At 42.3% G+C, this 24,996-nt stretch overlaps 1 pseudogene; it reads right to left on the bottom strand.

Moving 5' to 3' along the window:
• The window catches only part of LOC135559351 (H(+)/Cl(-) exchange transporter 6-like), a 45,553-nt pseudogene extending 21,444 nt beyond the window's left edge, over positions 1 to 24,109 (bottom strand).
• Positions 24,110 to 24,996: the final 887 nt, after the last annotated feature.

Genomic DNA, 24,996 nt, shown 5'->3' with positions numbered 1-24,996 from the left:
TCTCCTTCTAAACATGCTTGTTAATTAAATAGAGGATGTGTCATTACCTGGTTCATGACTGCAGTAATGGGGTAAAGACATCAGTGCTAACATGTGGTTATGACTTCGGTGGTTAGAACATACCATAGTATCTGTTTGGACACCTCACCTAGTAGTCAAGCGTTGTGTGTCTGCTAGGTAACTCTGCACTCTTCTTAGAAAAGAATGGGCATCTCTCCACTTCTCACAGGAAACAAAGAAGATGTACCGATGTATACATTAAGACCCTCACAAACTTTCACAGATGCACAATTGAGAGCATCCTGTCGGGCTGTATCACCGCCTGGTACGGCAACTGCACCGCCCGCTTCCGCAGTGCTCTCCAGAGGTTGGTGCGGTCTGCACAACACTTCACCGGGGGCACACTGCCTGCCCTCCAGGTCACCTACAGCACCCGATGTCACAGGAAGGCCAAAAGGATCAAGGACATCAACCACCCGAGCCACAGCCTGTTCACCCCGCAATGATCCAGTTGGCGAGGTTAGAACTTGTGCATCAAAGCTGGGACCGAGAGACTGAAAAACAGCTTCTATCTCAAGGCCATCAGACTGTTAAATAGCCATCACTAGCCGGCTACCATCCGTAACTCAACCCTGTACCTTAGAGGCTGCTGCCCTATATACACAGACATGGAACACAAGTCACTTTAATAATGTTTACAGACTGCTTTACTCATTTCATACATATATACTGTATTTTAGTCAATGCCACTCTGACATTGCTCATCCTAATATTGATATATTTCTTAATTCCAATCTTTTACTTTTAGATGTGTGTATTGTTAGATACTACTGCACTGTTGGAGCTAGGAACACAAGCATTTCACTACACCCGCAATAACATCTGCTAAATGTGTATGTTACCAATAACATTTGATTTGAAGCCCTACATCTGGGATCATCAACTAGATTCAACTGCAGGTCAATGTCTTCTTGAGCGGATGGTTGGGGGGCGGAACATAATCACCAATCATTTGTAGACGGCAAATTGATCAAGAAGACTAAACAGATATACACTGAGTACACAAAACATTAAGAATACCTACTCTTTCCATGACATAGACTGACCATGTGAAACCAGGTGAAAGATATGATCCCATATTGATGTCACTTGTTAAATCCACTTCAATCAGTGTAGATGAAGGGGAGGAGACAGGTTAAAGAAGGATGTTTAAGCCTTGAGACAATTGAGACATGGATTGTGTATGTGTGCCATTCAGAGGGTGAATGGGCAAGACAAAATATTTAAGTGCCTTTGAACGGGGTATGGTAGTAAGGCTGCTGGGTTTTTCATCCTCAACAGTTACCCATATGTATCAAGATTGGTTCACGACCCAAAGGACATCCAGCCAACTTGACAACTGTGGGAAGCATTGGGGTCAACATGGGCCAGCATCCCTGTAGAACGCTTTCGACACCTTGTAGAGTAAATGCCCGACAATTTTAAGGTTTTCTGAGAACAAAAGGGGGTGGTGCAACTCAATATTCAGAAAATGTTCTTAATGTTTGGTATACTTCGTGTATTTTGGACTAAAACAATCATTTCAAACCTACCATTTGTACATGATAACATCTCTCTATTATGCGTGGGAATACTTGGGAACAGATTTACAAAATTAAAAATCACTTGGAGGTAATTTCCTGGCAGTGGTGGGCCGTCAGGGCCAGCAAGGCCTTCTCTGCTGGCCTAAACATTATCAGAATATATATTTTTTTTAAATATATTTTCCCACAAATATGTATTAAATTATTCCCCAGAGTAAGAGTTACACTCTTCATTTCATAGCGTTCCAGCCCCAGGTTGAGATTTGGAGGGCTGGTCTTTATGTTAGATATTTTATCCAATCATATTTAGCCATCATGTGTTGCCAGGGGTCTAAAATCTGCCCTCAGACCTTCAGAATCAACAGTGCGGGCGCTTGTAGCTTAAAGTGAATGGAAATTAAAATTTAGTGTCAACCAATCAGCTTTAGAGTTGGCTATTGTACACCTGCTGGCTGGCTCCAGTATTACACAGGAGCCAGCTAGCAGGCGTAGTGCGTGCACGTCTTTTGATTGGATTACCAATATTGAGAGGCAGGTCCTATATGGGCAGGTCTCTGAAATTGATCAACGAATTAATTTGCGTACTACTAAGCTGTTTTTTCAACCCACAATGGCGGAAGGAGAAGATATCGATTTGGTCGAGGATATAATTATAACGCCATTCTCAAGACAAACTTTTCAAGAAAAGTTAGCCATTGTCAGGAGAGGTAGACGCCGACGCTACAAAGCCTGTCACAGGCGGGAAAGGGGTTCGTTCGCCACTTTCAATTATGGGCGCTATCAATGACTCACAGGCTCCGAGAAGCACTGCAAACTGTACTGCTGGGAATGCTTATTATTTGCAAGTGATCGATTTGGTGTTTGGAGCCACACTGGCTTTGAAAACCTGAGTTGTCTAACCAAGGCAGCAACGAGACACCAAAGTACGGCTGGGCACTTACAAGCAATGGTGCTTTTGAAAACTTTTGGGGACACCCGAAAGGATCTACAGCTTTGGATCTACAGCTCAACGAACAAGCGCGCAGGGAAACGAAGCTGCACAATGAAAAGGTATTGTACTCTTCCCCTGCAATTTTCTGAATAAAAATGTCAATTTCAAGGTGACGCAACGCCTGGTTATACTGCGTTTCTGTCTAAATGTATAGTGTCTAGAGCCATGGCATCATAATGATGGTAATAAGAGGTGGATTAATTTGGGTGGGACTGTGTAGGACTTCACTGAAGGCCCAGGCCCCAGAACCATGGCACGCTAATGTTTCCTGGTTATCATCATCTTTTATGTCCCACAATGAAAAAAATACTAAAAAATAAAACATGTTTTCTGTTTTTGCTCAGAAAACTTTGAGGGCCAAATAAAACCAATCGCTGCCAGTTGGGGAACCCTGACCTACAGTGCCTTGCGAAAGTATTCGGCCCCCTTGAACTTTGCGACCTTTTGCCACATTTCAGGCTTCAAACATAAAGATATAAAACTGTATTTTTTTGTGAAGAATCAACAACAAGTGGGACACAATCATGAAGTGGAATGACATTTATTGGATATTTCAAACTTTTTTAACAAATCAAAAACTGAAAAATTGGGCGTGCAAAATTATTCAGCCCCCTTAAGTTAATGCTTTGTAGCGCCACCTTTTGCTGCGATTACAGCTGTAAGTCGCTTGGGGTATGTCTCTATCAGTTTTGCACATCGAGAGACTGAAATTTTTTCCCATTCCTCCTTGCAAAACAGCTCGAGCTCAGTGAGGTTGGATGGAGAGCATTTGAACAGCAGTTTTCAGTTCTTTCCACAGATTCTCGATTGGATTCAGGTCTGGACTTCAACTTGGCCATTCTAACACCTGGATATGTTTATTTTTGAACCATTCCATTGTAGATTTTGCTTTATGTTTTGGATCATTGTCTTGTTGGAAGACAAATCTCCGTCCCAGTCTCAGGTCTTTTGCAGACTCCATCAGGTTTTCTTCCAGAATGGTCCTGTATTTGGCTCCATCCATCTTCCCATCAATTTTAACCATCTTCCCTGTCCCTGCTGAAGAAAAGCAGGCCCAAACCATGATGCTGCCACCACTATGTTTGACAGTGGGGATGATGTGTTCAGGGTGATAAGGTGTGTTGTTTTTACGCCAAACATAACGTTTTGCATTGTTGCCAAAAAGTTAAATTTGGTTTCATCTGACCAGAGCACCTTCTTCCACATGTTTGGTGTGTCTCCCAGGTGGCTTGTGGCAAACTTTAAATGACACTTTTTATGGATATCTTTAAGAAATGGCTTTCTTCTTGCCACTCTTCCATAAAGGCCAGATTTGTGCAATATACGACTGATTGTTGTCCTATGGACAGAGTCTCCCACCTCAGCTGTAGATCTCTGCAGTTCATCCAGAGTGATCATGGGCCTCTTGGCTGCATCTCTGATCAGTCTTCTCCTTGTATGAGCTGAAAGTTTAGAGGGACGGCCAGGTCTTGGTAGATTTGCAGTGGTCTGATACTCCTTCCATTCAATATTATCGCTTGCACAGTGCTCCTTGGGATGTTTAAAGCTTGGGAAATCTTTTTGTATCCAAATCCGGCTTTAAACTTCTTCACAACAGTATCTCGGACCTGCCTGGTGTGTTCCTTGTTCTTCATGATGCTCTCTGCGCTTTTAACGGACCTCTGAGACTATCACAGTGCAGGTGCATTTATACGGAGACTTGATTACACACAGGTGGATTGTATTTATCATCATTAGTCATTTAGATCAACATTGGATCATTCAGAGATCCTCACCGAACTTCTGGAGAGAGTTTTGCTGCACTGAAAGTAAAGGGGCTGAATAATTTTGCACGCCCAATTTTTCAGTTTTTGATTTGTTAAAAAAAAAGTTTGAAATATCCAATAAATGTCGTTCCACTTCATGATTGTGTCCCACTTGTTGTTGATTCTTCACAAAAAAATACAGTTTTATATCTTTATGTTTGAAGCCTGAAATGTGGCAAAAGGTCGCAAAGTTCAACGGGACCGAATACTTTCGCAAGGCACTGTATATTAAGACCTAGAAGCCATGGGTCCATTACAACAAAAAAGCTGAACTTCGCACATACCACTGTGTTAACCAATGATACGTATAAACCCTGGAACGCTGATACTATCTATTGTCCAATGAGAGGCTTTGAAGCCACCAGTGGGCCATATTGGCACTCCCCAGAAGAAGCAGTCGTCCATGTATCTCACATAATATAATTATGAATATAAATAGCACACATAGAACAGATATATAGAACAGATATACCGCTTCTCAGACTTTCTATAACTCACATTTCTACGTGAATTTGCCCAGGTTGCCCCAAAAGCTACCTACTGCGACTTTAATGGACTGTATGAAACAAATAAAATAAGGAGTGGTAATGAGGTGACCAAAAATGGTTGCAATTGAGATTAGCTGTGCCGGTAAATTCATCACAAGAGATCAGCTGCCGATAATCTGGTCACCATCGATGGTTGTAATAGGCCCCCATATGTTTCCATATTGGCCACATATGTTTCCAAAGGCTGCGTTTACACAGGCAGATCAATTCTGATTTTTTTTCACTAATTGGTCCTCTGTTCCAATTAGATCAGCCCTGAAAAAGATCTGATGTGATTGGTCAAAAGACCAATTGGTGGAAATAAATATTTGAATTGGGCTGTCAGTGTAAACGCAGCCATGCTGATCATATAACTGATGTTTTTGTACTGACCAATGAGAATGTAAATGTTATGTAAGTGGAAAGTATAAAAGGCTGGTTGAGACTCATGTATGTTGACATTGTATGCTACGTGTATGCCGTTAATTAAAGCCTTGAATTGGATTCAAGAGTGTTGTTTGTTCTCAATATCTACATTACCATGACAACTCAGAATCCTACACACTGAAGCTATTGATTACAATGTGTGCAATGTTTATTCTAATACAGTTCAGAAGAATGAGGGACTCAAAATCCACATTTGATTCAAGTCAAAGTTACAGGGATGGTCACATGGTTGATATTGTAAAATATGGGATGGTGGGAATGAAGGTGTGTATGAGTGTATGTGGGTCTCACCTCCTCTCCAGCATCTGCTGCAGCATGTCCTGGCCCTCCTACGCGGCAGGCACCACGGCCACCGCTTGGTCGTCACACACTTTGCGCAGCTCGCTGGACGGATACGGCTTCATGGACTGGCAGCGCCACCGCTGTTCCCCTGCCCGTGTCAGTACGCTCGCTTTCTGAGAGGGGGGGGGGGGGGGCAGGGTTACACACATGCGCATAGAAAATAATAAAACATTATTTGGTGGATGCTTATATTTGTCCTTTTTCACACATGTACAAGTGTGTATTATACACATTTGTGACATGGAAATGTGTTCTATGCATATCCCAACTCTCCCCGAGACACTCTCGGGCAGTGAGGTCATGGCCAGGGTCAGCCATTATCAACAGCGACCCTGGAGCAATTAGGGTTAAGTGCCTTGCTCGTGGACACGTCAACATATTTTTCACCTTGTCGGCTCGGGGATTTAAACTAGCGACCTTTCGGTTACTGGCCCAATGCTCTAACCATTAAGCTCCCATGTACACACACACACACACTTTCCTGTTGATTTAGTGTAAAGGTTCTTACAGCAAGAGACCATGAACAACTCACTGTCTGTGCATCCCTGTTTCCTACATTCCCTTGATATAACCACTGCCCTGACATAGAAATAGAATGTTTGTTGTTGCCTATCCAATCGTGTCAAATCAGTAAATCCCATGTGATTTACACAGCCCTTTAAAATCAACAACACGTCACACCGTGCTTTACAGTAACAACACTACAAGGAAAGGAACGATAACCTACAAATAGGGCCAAATTAACAGGCTTATACAGAGCCTTCAGAAAGTATTCATACCCCTTGACTTATTCCACATGTTCTTGTGTTACAGTCTGAACTCAAAATGTATCAAATATATTTCTCACCCATCTACACACAATACCCCATGACAGAGTGAAAATATGTTTTTAGAAATGTTTGCAAATGTATTGAAAATAAAATACAGAAATATCTTATTTTCTGCGGCAGGGACTGGGAGACAGGTAAGGATAGATGGAACAATGAATGAAGGCAAATACAGGCAAATCCTTGACGAGAATGTGTTTCAGAGTGCAAACAATCTTAAGACTGGGGCAAAGATTTACAGTCCAACAGGACAATGACCCCAAACATACAGCGAAAGCAACGCTGGAATATGAAAGTCCTTGAGTGGCCCAGCCAACGTCCAGACTTGAATCCCATCAAGAATCTGTGGAAACATTTACATTACATTTAAGTCATTTAGCAGACGCTCTTATCCAGAGCGACTTACAAATTGGTGGAAAGACTTGAAGATGGCTGTTCACCGCCTGTCCCCATCTGACTTAACAGAGCTTGAGAAAATCTGCAAGGAAAAATGGGAGAAAATCCCCAATTCCAGATGTGCAAAGCTGATACAGACATACCAAAGATGACTCAAAGCTGTAATCGCCGCCAAAGGTGCTTCTACAAAGTATTGACTCAGGGGTGTGAATACTTATGTAAATTACATGTCTGTATTTCATTTTCAATATATTTGCAAACATAAAAAACAAAAATCGTGTCACTTTGTCAAAATGGGGTATTGTGTATGTAGATGGGTGAGAGAAAAATCATCTAATCCATGGTGAATTCAGGCTGTAATACAAAAAAATGTGGAATAAGTCAAGAGGTATGAATACTTTAAGGTACTGTAGATGGCACCAGCCCATGCATTATACAGTATAACAGAGCTCTGACTCCGCCTGGTGGCAGCTTGTGGTATGGCTAGGGCACCTTCAGCAGGGTGGGGTTCATTAGTTGCAGATAGTAGCAAAAACGTTTGGTCTGTTGCAAAAACGGGAACAATGGAAAACGTTTTGCAACGAAAACTAGTTTATTTTGGACAAATTCAGGTAGTTCCCCCCCACCAGTTGCTTCCGTTTGGTTCAGTAAACGGTTTCCATTGCAATGAGTTTTGCAAAAGGCCAAACATTTTGCTACGGTCTGCGACTATGATTACACCCCAGGACAAAACTTAGTGAAAGGTTCAGATAGAAACAAGTTATGTGGAACAAACATACCTCTAACATCTGGAATAAGAAATCATGTCGGCTCTATTCATGACATTTCTATCTGCACGTGGCCCTGGCTCCTTACCTTGAAGCGAATGTTGTTGCTGATGAGGATGTTGCCCTTCATGAACTTGTGCTCGTTGTCCCTGTTCCCGGGAACCACGGGGAAAGCGTGGTCGACGGTGGTGCGCAGGATGCTCACCAGGGACTGGATGCGCGTGTAGGGGTACAGGTACGTCGGGTTGGGTTCCATGATGTCACTGGCTGTCCGCCTGGGAGACACATACGTGCCCGTGTTAGGGTCCAAATTCATTCATTGAAAAAAAGGTAATCTATTTTCAAGGTCTTCAAGAAACTGAAAAGCAGAAGCTATTTATATCAAGTGTTTATTTAGAAAAAAAATGTTTTATCCCTTCCTGAATTGAGTGACTTGAATTGGAATTGAACACAGCAGCAGATGACACAGTTGGCTAAAGTTGTAAAAGGGCCACGCAGCATACTGTATGTGTATACTGAAGAAAAACGTGTTAGCTTGAAGTTCATTTGGATACAAGTGTCTGTTAAATGACTACTGATCTTTACTATCATAAATGTAGTATGTGTTTCTTACTTGTCCATCTCCATTTCCCACTCCAGCATTGGCACTATTCTCAGATCAATGTGGACGTCATAGATGCCCTTATTGCAGAAATCCCCTGTCCACTTGGCCACCTGAGCACACACACACCATCCTGTAAGCGCCAACACTGACACAAGTGCACTAAATTGTGAATGTAAGTTCAAATCAATGAAGTGTACTTTACCATGAGGGCTGTCATAATGGGCAAGCTGTAGGTGATCTTATTGGTTGATTCGATGAGAATGGCAGTCAAGCTGATGGTCATCCAGACCACACCTCCCAGGAAGGCAGCTGCTCCAATTAGAGCAAAGGTCCCGGAGTAGATGTCTATCCCCAGGTTGCAGTGGCAACAGGACAGCCAAAGGAGCCAATCAGGAAGAGCAGTGTCAGGAAGTGAGCATAAAAGCATGCAGAAGACTCTCAGGCTTACTTCTAGCAGTGTCAACTCAAATTGCATTATCTTCTTGTTCCTAGAAACACAAAACTAATCCATGAACCAATAACTATAAAGATTGGCTGCTTATTCCAAAAAAAGTTAAGATAACTCTCTCCCAGACATCCTAGTGTGACACATAGCAGTCATTACCCTCAGTTGAGCATAACTGAAAATACCCAAGTCTGACAAAGCCGAGAAAGAAGTAGAAGTGGGCTGAAGAGAGAGAAACTCATAGAGCGGGAGAGAGAGGCGCTGAGAGAACATGTCCGGTCAGCAGATTCCCTCTCAGAGGATGTCATCTCTAAAAAGTTGCATTTGTAAGCATTTGTCATTTTCCAAGAGATAGAAACTCCATGAGAAGAGCCAAAACTATTCTTTATAAATACTGGCGCTGGGAAAGTAGGTGAGAGATTTCCAAACCAACAGATTTCAAATCATAGAAACCAGAGCAGTATATAGCTACATGTCTATACATATATATGACTCTGATATACACCATCACCATTCATAGACCTTTTGCTATGAGACGGTTGGCCTTCCATATTTGAGTACAGATTATCTGAATGCTGGGTTTACATTTTGAGAACATTTGATTGTGAGAACGTTGGCCTAGCATTTCTAGAACATTATCAGAACGTTGTCCTTACATATTGAGGAGGTTGGCCACCAGGTGTCTGAAAGCACCACCACAGAGCAGTGAGGGCACAAAGAGGCCACTGGGCACCGACACGCCATACGTCCAGCACGCTAAGAGGAAGCACAGCACAAAGAACACTGTCAGCGTCACAGGGCTGAAAGTACCTACAGAGACAGACAGGAAACACATTAAATGACACGTCACATGACAAGGAGGGGCTGCACAACTCCAGCCGAGTCCTCAGGGGCCTCAGTCTTGCTGATGTTCTACCTCGTAAAACAACCACAGCAGTAACAGAAAGTGCCAGGGAGAAGAAGAAAAAAGCTAGCAGAACTGCAGAGTTGTTCACTCCTGAGGATAAATATATAGCAGGCCATAGAGGTGTTCATTATGTTCAGTATAATGATTGACTAAAGTCTAGTCATCAAACTGAAACAAGCACATTTATATCTTTCAGTGTGTATATGTATAGGGAGTGAGACCAGGGGCCAGGGTGCGAATTACAGGGGAGCTCCCCTGAATGAGACATTAGCTCCCCTTAATGCAACAAAAGTCAAACTTTGGGGTGGTCTCTAAATAACGCTAATTAAACCATTCTCTTATGTGTTTACGATCCAGGGATAAACATGTTTTACAGTGGTAAATATGAAAATAAAAGCTTTCAAATGAAACGAACACCCCCACTTCTCTGTCATGGTTTAAATGATTTATTTGTACGTGGCTGCACAAACTGTCTCCCTGTCCATGACTGGTACTGTATAATTCTATAGCTGGCTCGACAGTGGCGCTGTCCACTCAGTATTGCTGAATTTCAGCCTCAGCTGAGCTCCTCTAAAAACGCATAGATTTTCCTTTGCACTTCCTCATTTGTGCCATTTGTTTGCCATGTGTCCTTGGTAAAATAGCCTTTATTCCAATGCATTACATTTATCCGTTGATTTATAATTGTTTGCTTTTGTCACTCAGCTGTTTAGAGCGCTCATTGCTTTGTAATTTCTGGTATTTGTGTTCTCCGTGCCGTCCATGGCAAGAAGAAGTCGATCATCTAATATTTTCTTTCCTGGCTCAGCTGATCATGGTCTACAATAACACTAGACAACTAGCCTTCAGCTCGACACCAATGTGCATCCTATCCATTCAAGTATATGTTAATGACAGTAGTTGACTTTCGGGTTAGAAGCATTCGATTTTGCAATGGCATAGTCCTACATTATTTTGTATATGTGTACCCTTGACAACAGTTTACATTGCGAAGCACAATTAACTATTGGGTAGGCATACTGTATGTGAAGTTTCCAAGCATTCAACTCATGAACTATGGTGTACACATGTTTTGATTCATCTCATGTAGGTCTAATAAATTGAATGTAGGTTACCTGTTCTATGTGTGCTCATGTGTGTAAAATTGCCTCGGCTAAGAGGGTAGGCTACTGGCACTGTAGGTCTGGTGGTGGGTAAACGCAGGTTGACCACCTTTTTCTGAAAAAATGCATTGAAAGTATAGGAAGAGTTACTTATTTCACCGCGACCAGCAATCAGAGTTTACCCACCTAGTGTTTTTTACTACTACATCACTGGCTACTGATAGGCCTATTTAAAGTTTATGGTAATTCACATTGTAGCCTAGTCTAGTAAATTGACCATGAGTGTGTTAGGGTGACCATCCCTGTTTCAGCCCCATTTCAGGTGTCCTGACTTTTCAGGGTACAAAAAAGGTCAATTTGTCAACAAGACGCATCAATTAATGGAGGCCTAATAAATGGAGGCCCAATCAATGGAGGCATTAGGGCATTAGGCCCACTTTTAGTTTTTTTTAATAAACAGATATCTATTTCCATTCATCAGAGTGTACATGCAGTGACAGTTTGGACACTGGAATTATTTTGGCATGGATGAACATGCACAGGTAGCCTACTTTTTGAAGGGATTTGTTTTACAAATCAGAAAAAAACATCATGACTGGTTGTGTTAATGCCACATTAAAAGGTTAGATGACATCTTTATTATTAGGCCCATAAACAATGTAACGCACGCACATGCACCAAATAGAGACAGCCCTGTTCAAAGAAAACATAGATTAAGCCTGGTCCTGGAACTAAGAAGTACTTTTACATGGAGATTCTTCATTGAGCATGCTTTTTACTACAGGAGTGGGATACGTTTTGCCCTTCAGATCAAATGGGAGCCTGTCCATAATCTCATTTGTTATGGCCTAAAATAGGGGTCCCCAATTACATTCAGCAATGGGACGAATTTGGCCCGCAGGCCGCCTATTGGGACACCCTGATCTAAAATGTCAAACTGATCCTAGGTCAGGTCCTGTCTCACCATCCTGGTGGAAAAGTTGGTGGATGGCCACCACCTGAGAGTTGAAGAACAGAGTGGCCATGTCATTGTACGTCTTATTGGGACAGAATAACTACTATTACTATTAACTATCTATTCTTACATGTATTCACTGCAAAATGTCTGTCCAGTGTGGGATCCATTAAAAATGCAAAATTCCACTTCTGAAGGTCCTGAGTGTACACTAGACTGGAGGCCTGGAGAGTCGGGTAAGGAATATACCAAAGATCACAGCCAAAGTATTGAAATGTGAAATATTAACACAGTGACTGTGTAATACTGGAGTGGGATTGTTGTCTGCCAGATGAATTGGTTCATTTACACTACGCAAGTTGCTACACAGCTCAAGCACCTGAGCAGTGGTACTGGGTATGTTGAATTAAAGAAATGTTGAAACTGGGGTATGTTCAGTGACGTTGCAGATAGAAATGTAATGAGCCGAGCTAACCGGATTCTCTATTCTACATGACAGACAATTACATTGGTTTGAAACAATGCACCCTCCTGAACCGGCCCCCCTTGTTAGCAGGGTTGGGATCAATTACATTTTAAGTCATTCAACACAGGAGACTAATCTGCCAAAAGATGTCAGAGAGACAATAGAAAACACACAAGACAAACTTTTTAAGGATGGCTTTTGTTTGATTATAGGTTGTTTTTATGATCATGGTGTGTTCCAATATGCTTTCAGTGCTTGTTTCAGGATGATTATGACATTGTTTTATGTTTGTTTAAAACTTGCTTTTTTATATGCTTCACTTTTTTTTAAACGAAGTTCAGCTCTACCAAACGTCCCGGAGCTGTACTGTTGTTGTTGGTTGTGGGGGAGGCCAAGTCGCGACATTCGCAAACGTTATGGACGCCACGAATATCCCCACCGTTGTCACCATGGCGACCAGCAGGCTCTCCAGGACCCTAGAGGGGGAGTAGAGGAAGAATAAGAGATGAAAGATAAATGACGACCTTTTTGAGACGAATGCCGTTCCACTCAGACGAATGCCTTTCCACTCAGATGGGAATGTTGATTGATTGAAATTATTTGATAATTAGGCTAAAAGTAGAAGACTACACAACATATATACGTTTCATATTAATAATTAGAAAAAAATATTTTCAACAACTGCAGCAACGACATAGGAGCATAAAAAGGTGTGTGTGTGTGTTCATGCTTTTGTATGGTACAGTGTGTTTCCCAGCAGTTACCTGACAAACTTGGCCTTGGGGTGGACATGTCACATGCGGTACTTGTCCAGCCTCTTGTTGATGTAATTGAAGAAGGCCCCCAGCAGCCCTCCCACCACCCCCATCAGGATAAAGAAGGCCAGGTCAACCACAGTCCACAGGTGGCACTTCTTATCCCCATCTGAACACTGTGGGAGAGGGAGAGGGATGGACATACATGGAGGTGTAGAACTCAAGTCACTTTATCATCATATGCACACACAGAGCCACATACAAAACACTGTACCCACATCGCAGCTACCACAAAAATGGAAGAGGCAATTACTCAAAAGAGAAAGGAATTAATTGGTTTGTCTGTGTAACCGGTGTGAAATGGCTAGCTAGTTAGCGGGGTGCGCGCTAATAGGATTTCAAATCGGTGACGTCACTCGCTCTGAGATCTTGAAGTAGTTGTTTCCCTTGCTCGGCAAGGGCCGCTGCTTTTGTGGAGCGATAGGTAACAATGCTTCGTTGGAGGCAGTTGTTGAGGTCCCTGGTTCGAGCCCAGGTCGGGGCGAGGAGAGGGACGGAAGCAACACTGTTACATTTGCCTCCAATGAAAAACCATGCCAGGCTTAAAATGACTACTAGAAAATCGTTAAAAAGGGTGAGAGGTTTGACAACTATTGAAGAGTCAGACCGGTGCAGACTGCCACGAGTGAACCAATGTATCTTATTTTTTGTTACTATCCTTCGCTGGCTCAGTTTTCGAGCCAGGTCCAGTAGTGGTTGTTAAGTCTATGTCTGTGTTCAGATTAACCTACAAATAGTACTGTTAGATCTGAAAAAGACCAATCAATCAATGTGAAATTATACACTTAGGTAAACTATTTATTTTTAGGGCAATCTTGGTAAAACTGCTACAAATAGAGGTTCAAGACAGTAATCACAGTAAAATACACTAATTAAAATATCACAGACATCACAGTAAAGTACCAAACATAAGGAACCAATTCCTAATATTGAGTTGCACCCTCTTTTGCCCTCAGAAAATCCTCAATTCCTCGGGGCATGGACTCTACAAGGTGTCGAAAGCATTCCACAGGGATCTTGGGCCATGTTGACTCCAATGCTTCCCACGGTTGTGTCAAGTTGGCTTGATGTCCTTTGGGTGGTGGACCATTCTTGATAGACACAGGAAACTGCTAAGTGTGAAAAGCCCAGCAGAGTTGCAGTTTTTAACACACTCCGGTGCGCCTGGCACCTACTACCATACCCCATTCAAAGGCATTTAAATCTTTTGTCTTGCCCATTCACCCTCTGAATGGCACACATACACAATCCATGTCTCAATTGTCCCAAGGCTTAAACATCCTTCTTTAACCGGTCTCATCCCCTTCATCTACACGAGAGGTCCAAAAGGTAGTTTGTGAGTCACCAGTAGCTCACAGCCTACCTGTGCGTAGTTCGCCAAGCAATTCTGAAAGTACGCTACATGCATTTTCTTCATGCGTTCCATCACAAACTGTCAGAAACATAAAGCTCCCGTATCCAATAAATTTGACAGTGTTGTAGTGAAGAGTAAATGTAAATCTTATTTTTTTTCCCACAACAGTTTACGCACCTTCTGGGGAAAACACATTGAAAGTACAGATGAAGTTGGACTACACAACATAGTAATTTTTCCAACAATTGTTTGCAGACAGATTATTTCACTTATAATTCACTGTATCACAATTCCAGTGGGTCAGAAGTTTACATACACTAAGTTGACTATGCCTTTTAACAGCTTGGAAAATTCCAGAAAATTATGTCATGGCTTTAGAAGCTTCTGTTGGGCTAATTGACATCATTTGAGTCAATTGGAGGTGTACCTGTGTATGTATTTCAAGGCCTACCTTCAAACTTGATTGATATCATGGAAAAATCCAAAGAAATCAGCCAAGACCTCAGACTTCCACAAGTCCGGTTCATCCTTGGGAGATATTTCCAAATGCCTGAAGGTACCAAGTTCATCTGTACAAACAATAGTACGCAAGTATAAACACCATGGGACCACACAGCCGTCATACTGCTCAGGAAGAAGACGCAATCTGTCTCCTAGAGATTAACGTACTTTGGTGCAAAAAGTGCAAATCAATCCCAGAACAACAGCAAAGGACCTTGTGAAGATGCTGGAGGAAACAGGTACAAAAGTATCTATACTCACAGCAAAACAAGTAATATATAGACATAACCTGATAGGCACCTCAGCAAGGAAGTAGCCACTGCTCCAAAACCACCATAAAAAATCCAGACTACGGTTTGCAACTGCACATGGGGACAAAGATTGTAGTTTTTGGAGAAATGTCCTCTGGTCTGATGAAACAAAAATAGAACTGTTTGAGCCATAATGACCATTGTTATGTTTGGAGGAAAAGGGGGAGGGTTGCAAGTTGAAGAACACCATCCCAACCGTGAAGCACAGGGGTTGGCAGCATCATGTTGTGGGGTTGCTTTGCTGCAGGATGGACTGGTGCACTTCACAAAATAGATGGCATCGTGAGGCAGGAAAATTATATGGATATATTGAAGCAACATCCCAAGACATCAGTCAGGAAGTTAACGCTTGGTTGCAAATGGGTCTTCCAAATGGACAATGACCCCAAGCATACTTACAAAGTTGTGGCAAAATGGCTTAAGGACAACAAAATCAAGGTATTGGAGTGGCCAACAAAGCTCTGACCTCAATGCTATAGAACATTTGTGGGAAGAACTGAAAAAGCGCGTGCAATTCTGACTCAGTTACACCAGCTCTGTCAGGAGGAATGGGCCAAAATTCACCCAACTTATTGTGGAAATCTTGTGGAAGGCTACCCGAAACGTTTGACCCAAGCTATAAAACAATTTAAAGGCAATGCTACCAAATACTAACTGAGTGTATGTACATTTCTGACCCACTAGCAATGTAATGAAAGGAATAAAAGCTTAAATAAATAATTCTCTCTACTATTATTCTGACATTTCACATTCTTAAAATAAAAAGTGGTGATCCTAACTGACCTAAGACAGGGAATTTTTACTAGGATTAAATGTCAGGAATTGCAAAAAAACGAGTTTAAATATATTTGGCTAGGGTATACGTAAACTTCCGACTTCAACTGTATATCCCAGGACAAATTAGCTAGCAACAACAAGCTAGCTAAAATGGACAAGTTAGCTAGCAACTGCAAACTGGCTAGCTAAATTGCCACAAATGTTATGCTTTTCGACCTGTCACCAAATTAATATAATTGGTTCAGAGGTTTTTTTTTATATATATTTCAGCCTGCGTGTTGTGAACGCATTTGGTGTGGGGGGCCAGAATCAATTTGCGCACAATGTTGCGCGTCTGGTTCGGGCATGGTGTTAGAGTAGCTCTCATGCTAGAAACGGTTGGAGACCCCTGATCTACACTGACTGAAGAGGACTTAACAAGTGACATCAATAAGGGATCATAGCATTCCCCTTGTCAGTCTACGGCATGGAAGGAGCAGGTGTTCCTAATGTTTTGTGCACTCGGTGTATAAGGATGTATTGCAAAAGGAAATCGTAAAATGGTAGTGTCCTGGGAGAAATAATATAATGGTAGTGTATTGGGAAAGATATGTTAGTCTGTGGACATGGAATTAAGATTGGAGTGATTAGTTGATTGGACGATACACTTTAAATCCAGTGTAATTAGGATTTTTTTTGTTTTATACATAATGGTAACTGCAAAAATAAAAGGAAACACCAACAGTGTCTTAATAGGGCATTGGGCCACCACGACTGGAACAGCTTCAATGCACCTCGTCATAGACTCTACAAGCGTCTGGAACTCCATTGGAGGGATGCGACACCATTCTTCCACGAGACATCCCATAATTTGTTGTTTTAATGATGGTGGTGGAAAACGCTGTTTCAGGCACTGCTGCAGAAGTGTTCATTTGGGCTGAGATCTAGTGACTGAAATGGCCATGACATATGGTTCACATCGTTTTCATGCTCATCAAATGATTCAGTGACCACTCATGCCCTGTGGATGGGGGTATTGTCCACCTATGGGGGCAAATCCATGGTAGCCAAAATAACCTGAACAAAAATATAAACTCAAAATGTAAAGTGTTGGTCCCATGTTTCATGAGCTGAAATAACAGATCCCACAAATGTGTTTACATCCCTGTTCGTGAGCATTTCTTCTTTGCCAAGATAATCCATTCAACAGGTGTGGCATATCAAGAAGCTGATTAAACAGCATGATCATTACACAGGTGCACCTTGTGCTGGGGACAAAAGGCAACTCTAAAATGTGTGGTCGTCACTCAACAATGCCACAGATGTCTCAAATTTTGAGGGAGCGTGCAATTGGCATGCTGACGGCAGGAATGTCCGCCAGAGCTGTAAATTAATATTTATTTCTCTACCATAAGCCACCTCCAACATTGTTTTAGAGAATTTGGTGTTGTGTGGGTAAGTGGTTTGTAATGTCAACATTGTGAACAGAGTGCCCCATGGTGGCAGTGGGGTTATGGTATGGGCAGGCATAAGCTACGGACAACAAACACAATAGAGATACTGTGACGAGATCCTGGAAGCCCATTGTCATGCCATTCATCCGCCTCCATCACCTCATGTTTCAGCATGATCACGCATTGCTCCATGTCGCAAGGATCTGTGCACAATTCCTGGAACCTGAATATGTCCCAGTTCTTCCATGACCAACATACTTACCAGACATGGCGTCACCCATTGAGCATGTTTGGGATGCTCTGGATTGACGTGTACAACAGCATGTTCCTGTTCCCGACAATATCCAGCAACTTTTCCCAGCCATTGAAAAGGAGTGGGACAACATTCCACAGGCCACAATAAACAGCCTAACTGATCAATTCTATGTGAAGGAGATGTGTCGCGCTGCATGAGGCAAATTGTGTTTACACCTGATAATGACTGGTTTCCTGATCCACTCACCTTTTAAAAATAAAAGTAGGCATCTGTGATCAACAGATGCATAGCTGTATTCCCAGGCATGTGAAATCAATAAAGTAGGGCATAATTAATTTTTCCATTGACTGATTTCCTTATATGAACTGTAACTCAGTAAAATCTTTGAAATTGTTGCATTTATGTTTTTGTTTAGTATAATAGACAAAATGATGGCCTGCCCAGCAATGTTATAAATTAAACGTAAGCAAATGATGGGATGCACTTGTGTGGAAGCACCTACTTTCGATATTCATTGTATCCCTCATTTCCAATAGTGTTTCCATTATTTTGACAGTTATCTGTATACAGTATTTTTAATTTTTAATTGTAATGTTTCCCACCAAGTCTTCCAATTAGTGTGTGTGTGTGTGTGTGTGTCACACACAGTACCAGTCAAAGTTTGGACACATCTACTCATTCATGGGTGTTTCTTTATTTTTACTATTTTCTACATTGTAAAATAATTGTGAAGACATCAAAACTATGATATAACATATATGGAATCATGTAGTAACCAAAAAAGTGTTAAACTTATACAAATATATTTGGGATTCTTCAAAAGTAGCCACCCTTTACCTTAATGCCAAGAGTGTGTAAAGCTGTCATCATCTCAACCAGCTTCACCTGGAATGTTTTTCCAACAGTCTTGAAGAGTTCCCACATATGCTGAGCACTTGGTGGCTCCTTTTCCTTCACTCTGCGGTCAAACTCATCCCAAACCATCTCAATTGGTTTGAGGCCAGGTGATGGTGGAGGCCAGGTCATCGGATGCAGCACTCCATCACGCTCTTGGTCAAATAGCCCTTACACAGCCTGGAGGTGTGTTGGGTCATTGTCCTGTTGAAAAACAAATGATAGTACCACTAAGCCAAAGCAGATGGGATGGCGTATCACTGCAGAATGCTGTGGTAGCCATGCTGGTTAAGAGTGCCTTGAATTCTAAATAAATCACCAACAGTGTCAACAGCAAAGCACCCCCCTACACCATCACAACACCTCCATGATTCATGATGCTCGTGTTTCTTTGCCCAAGCAAGTCTCTTCTTGTTAATGGTTTCTTTTAGTGGTTTCTTTTGCAGCAATTGGACCATGAAGGCCTGATTCACGCAGTCTCCTCTGAACAGTTGTTGAGATGTGTCTGTTACTTGAACTCTATAAAGCATTTGGGCTGCAATTTCTAAGGCTGGTAACTCTAACTTATCCTCTGCAGCAGAGGTAACTCTGGGTCTTCCTTTCATAGCTTGTCTTCACTATTATTCTACAAAGTATAAAATAGTAAAAATGAAGGAATCCTTGAATGAGGTGTCAACTTATGCATTCCGGAAAGTATTCAGACCCTTTTCTGTTACGTTAGTCTTATTTCAAAATGGATTGAGATTTTTTTTTACCATCAATATACACACAATACCCCATAATGACAAAGCAAAAACAGGTTTTTAGACATTTTTGAAAATGTATTAAAAATAAAAAAAACAACTAATTTACATAACTATTCAGACCATTTCCTATGAGACTTCAAATTGAGGTCAAGTGTATCCTGTTTCCATTGATCATCCTTGAGATGTTTCTGCAACTTCAATGGAGTCCACCTGTGCTAAATTCAATTGATTGGACATGATTCGGAAAGGCACAAGCCTGTTTAAGGTTCCACAGTTGACAGTGCATGTTAGAGCAAAAACAAAGCCATGAGGACTAAGGAATTGTCCGTAGAGTTCCGAGACAGGATTGCGTCGAGGCTCAGTTTGGGGAAGTGTACCAAAACAATTCTGCAGCATTGAAGGTCCCCAAGAACAGAGTGGCCTCCATCATTCTAAAATGGAAGAAGTTTGGACCCACCAAGACTCTTCCTAGAGCTGGACAACCAGCCAAACTGAGCAATCAGGGGAGAAGGGCCTTGGTCAGAGAGCTGACTAAGAACCCGATGGTCACTCTGACAGAGCTCCAGAGTTACTCTGGAGATAGGAGAACCTTCCAGAAGGAAAACCATCTCTGCAACACTCCACAAATCAGGTCTATAATGGTAGAGTGGCCAGACGGAAACCACTCCTCATTAAAAGGCACAAATTCTAAAAACCTGTTTTTGCTTTGTCATTATGGGGCAGGGGTATTGTGTGTAGATTGAAGGGGAAAAACAATTTAACCCATTTTAGAATAAGGCTGTAACGTAACAAAATGTGGAAAAAGTGAAGGGGTCTGTATACTTTATAAATGCACTGCATATATAACAACAATTTCTAAGATTTACTGAGTTACAGTTCATACAATGCTCAAAAAAATAAAGGAACACTAAAACAACAGATCCTAGATCTGAATGAATGAAATATTCTTATTAAATACTTTTTTCTTTACATAGTTGAATGTGCTGACAACACAATCACACAAAAAATGATCAATGGAAATCAAACTTATCAACCCATGGAGGTCTGGATTTGGAGTCACACTCAAAATTAAAGTGGAAAACCACATTACAGGCTGATCCAACTTTGATGTAATGTCCTTAAAACAAGTCAAAATGAGGCTCAGTAGTGTGTGTGGCCTCCACGTGCCTGTATGACCTCCCTACAACGCCTGGGCATGCTCCTGATGAGGTGGCGGATGGTCTCCTGAGGGATCTCCTCCCAGACCTGAACTAAAGCATCCGCCAACTCCTGGACAGTCTGTGGTGCAGCGTGGCGTTGGTGGATGGAGCGAGACATGATGTCCCAGATGTGCTCAATTGGATTCAGGTCTGGGGAACGGGCGGGCCAGTCCATAGCATCAATGCCTTCCTCTTGCAGGAATTGTTGATACATTTTATCTACATGAGGTCTAGCATTGTCTTGCATTAGGATAACCCCAGGGCCAACCGCACCAGCATATGGTCTCACAAGGGGTCTGAGGATCTCATCTCGGTACCTAATGGCAGTCAGGCTACCTCTGGAGAGCACATGGAGGGCTGTGCGGCCCCCCAAAGAAATGCCACCCCACACCATGACTGACCCACCGCCAAACCGGTCATGCTGGAGGATGTTGCAGGCAGCAGAACGTTCTCCACGGCGTCCCCAGACTGTCACGTCTGTTACATGTGCTCAGTGTGAACCTGCTTTCATCTGTGAAAAGCACAGGGTGCCAGTAGCAAATTTGCCAATCTTGGTGTTCTCTGGCAAATGCCAAACGTCCTGCACGGTGTTGAGCTGTAGTAAGCACAACCCCCACCTGTGGATGTCGGGCCCTCATACCACCCTCATGGAGTCTGTTTCTGACCATTTGAGCAGACACATGCACATTTGTGGCCTGCTGGAGGTCATTTTGCAGGGCTCTGGCAGTGCTCCTCCTGCTCCTCCTTGCACAAAGGCGGAGGTAGCGGTCCTGCTGCTGGGTTGTTGCCCTCCTACGGCCTCCTCCACGTCTCCTGATGTACTGGCCTGTCTCCTGGTAGCGCCTCCATGCTCTGGACACTACGCTGACAGACACAGCAAACCTTCTTGCCACAGCTCGCATTGATGTGCCATTCTGGATGAGCTGCACTACCTGAGCCACTTGTGTGGGTTGTAGACTCCGTCTCATGCTACCACTAGAGTGAAAGCACCGCCAGCATTCAAAAGTGACCAAAACATCAGCCAGGAAGCATAGGAACTGAGAAGTGGTCTGTGGTCCCCACCTGCAGAACCACTCCTTTATTGGGGGTGTCTTGCTAATTGCCTATAATTTCCCACCTGTTGTCTATTCCATTTGCACAACAGCATTTTACATTTATTGTCAATCAGTGTTGCTTCCTAAGTGGACAGTTTGATTTCACAGAAGTGTGATTGACTTGGAGTTACATTGTGTTGTTTAAGTGTTCTCTTTATTTTTTTGAGCAGTGTATAAAGAAATCAGTCAACTGAAATAAATTCATTCGGCCCTAATCTATTGATTTCACATGACTGGGCAGGGGTTCAGCCATGGGTGGGCCTGGGAGACCATAGGTCCACCCATGGCTGAACCCCTGCCCAAAACAATGTTGGAGGCAGCTTATGATAGAGAAATGAACATGCAATTCTCTGTCAACAGCTCTGGTGGACATTGCATGCTCCCTCATAACTTGAGACATCTGTGGCATTGTATTGTGACACAACTGCACATTTTTGAGTGGCCTTTTATTGTCCCCAGCAAAAAATGCAACCATGTTATGATCATGCTTATTTGATCAGCTTCTTGATATGCCACACTTGTCAGGTGGATTGATTATCCTGGCAAAGGAAAATTCTCACTAACAGGAATGTAAACCAATTTGTACACAACTTTAGTGAAACAAGCTTTTGGTGCAAATGGAACATTTCAGGGATCAATCATTTCAGCCCATGAAACCTGGGACCAATACTTTACATGTTGTGTTTATATTTTTTTTCAGTAAAGGGGGATAATAAATTATGAAAGTCATTTGATAGACTCCAGTTCTGTCTGCCTGTTTCATAGCGGATCTACAAAAATACCCACATAATACTCTCACACCTCAAATATGAACAAGCAATGTCTGTGCATGTGAATGAGTGCTTGTACCTTGAACTCTCCAAAGCTGAGCAGGCCGGGTAGCTGGAACGAACCCTATTTGTTGTAGTTTATCCCATAGCGAAAGAAGTTAAAGGTTAATGTAGTCGACATGGAGCAGAGGAGCTGAGGGGAGGGAGACACAGGAAGAGGGGTACCTCAGAGCAGCAACTGACTTACAATGACTTCAACTAACAGATCAATTGCCTGTGTGTGTGTACGTATGTATGCGTGTCCATCGACCTAACACTTTTCAGGAGAGTGCCTGGTTCCAGAAAGAGGAGCCTTCCTCCAAGCTGAAGAGGGTGCCCCCTATAGGTGCCCCAAACGCAGCAGCCACCCCGGCCGCAGCCCCCACCGACACAAAGTCCCGCTTGTCCCTGTAACAAAGATTAAGTACAGACATTTAACTTATAATGATGAACTCCTGCGCTATTAGCACTTTACACTAGTAGAGTGTGTCCCTGCACCGGTCACTGCGGAAGTAGTGGAAGTCCAAGTTGATCTTCTTGAAAGTGATGCTCTGAAACTGAGGTAGGCCGGCTCCCACGATGGCTCCGCTGTGGATCATTGGACCCTCCTTCCCCACAAACAGACCTGAAGGATCAAACACGTAGTCAGAGGCGGAACAGACGCATTGGTCCTGGATTCCGTTTAGTTTAATCCTATAATGGTTGCATCTGGAAAGTCAGGGTCGTATTCATTAGTCCACACCGAAGCAAAATGTTTTGCAACAGAAAACGAAAATTAACCGTTCTATTGGACAAGTTCAGATAGTCTGTTGCAGTCTGTTTGGTGCCTAGTGGATACGACCCAGTTCCATCTATGTTGAAGTACCTCAGACTACGGTGAAGAGGACTCTGACGGCCTTACAGAGGAAAGTACGTAGTCGGACTATTCCGGGTATCTTTACTCCGTTCAGTTAGCTTTTGATCTCGGGGATTCCCAAGCCTGCAGCTACTGGCTAAATGACACAGGACAGGGAAGTTCAGTAGGAGTTGGGAAAATTCTAATATGATACCACTAGACAAGCAAATAAAATGTAAAGAACTATCCCACAGTTAGAAAAAAAACAGCAGTTTTGAAAATAAGTGTATTGTCAGAGGGATTATGAGCATGCACATTACTTATGAAAATGAGGGTATGGTCAGTACAGGCAGACTACTGATAAGTGCACTTCAGATAAATGCGAACTCTTGAAGTGCACTATAGTTTGGTCGTCCCTTTTTAATTGCTCCTGATAACTGCATGCTTTGATTTAGCACACGCCATCCCAACAGTCCCAAGACACTGCATTTTTCAGGAGTCGACTGTAATAGCATAACAATAGCATGAAAGGACATGTTAGGTATTTGTGTAGATCGGCCTTACTTCGATGAGGACCAACACACTGGTGATGAAGATGAAGGTCATGTTGAAGGCCAGCAGCTCGAAAAGCGACAGTGTCAGGCAGCCTTTCTCACTGCACTCCTCCACAGCTAGCAAACACTGGCTAAGGAAAAACCCTGTCTGTCACACACCTCACTGCTCTCAACTAACTAATATGTTGATTTGGGAATTATGACTACTGTCATGCATGTTCAATATCAGAAAGACATGATTAATTAGAAATATTGAAGTTTTCGAGTGAAATATTCCATCTTCCAAAAATAGATACATTTTCCCACCAAGTTGAATTTGAGCTTAGTGAAGAGCCTTACAAAAAAGTCCACGAAAAGGCCCACATGAAAGAAAAGAAAATAGTGTCAAGAGTTTCATATGCATTTTCTAATGAATGCAGCCATTTGGCAGTAGCACTTGGCATCGTCCATAAATTTGTCATACATTTTTTCCAGAGAATGTACAGAGTGTCATTGTTTTTTGCTTACCGGTATGTAAGCTAACCAAAAATCAGCATCTCTGACTCTACATGCAGGATAGAAAATGAAGGCACTTACCAGGCCTACTGAAACTCCAATTGCAAACACCAGCATCCACCTCACAGCTTCATACTTTTGGGCTTTCTAATATGTGATAGGAGTACCTGTTAGAATAAAATGTAAATATAGACCAACTCCTCGCAATTGCAATATGCAGTTTGTGGAAATTAACTGCAATTTAAAAAAAGCATTTTAATCACTAAGTAACAACTTTGTAACTAACTTAAAACATGCATTTATCACTTAAACAATACCACAGTACAAAGGTTAATTTCTTAGTATACCTTAGTGTTCATTCCCTCCAGAACTTCAACATATGGTTCATTGATGCACCTGTCATAATCCAGGCTCTGCCAAAAGATAGAGAGAGAACCATTTGGAAATGAGTCAGAGTGTGTTTAATTGTATAGAGTCTCTAGTATCTTTATCTGGCGAGACATATTTCAATATTAGTACACTGGCAAAATATGTGGTCAAGAGCTAGCCTGGTTCCAGATCTGTTTGTGCTCTTGCCTACTCCATTGTCAAGCCAACATCTTGATGTTCATCTGCTTCTAAGGGATTTTCTCACCTCATAATCTTTCCTTGGAAGGATCTCATCCTCCTCATCTTGAGTTTCATCAAGAATAGTCTGGAAATGAGATGGTTGAAGAATGTGACATTGACATTAGGCCCTATGCATGAATAATAATTTA

The sequence above is a fragment of the Oncorhynchus masou genome, chromosome 18 (assembly GCF_036934945.1).
Source record: "Oncorhynchus masou masou isolate Uvic2021 chromosome 18, UVic_Omas_1.1, whole genome shotgun sequence".
In the NCBI taxonomy this organism is placed as follows: domain Eukaryota; kingdom Metazoa; phylum Chordata; class Actinopteri; order Salmoniformes; family Salmonidae; genus Oncorhynchus; species Oncorhynchus masou.
This window is presented reverse-complemented; position numbering and strand designations above follow the sequence as displayed.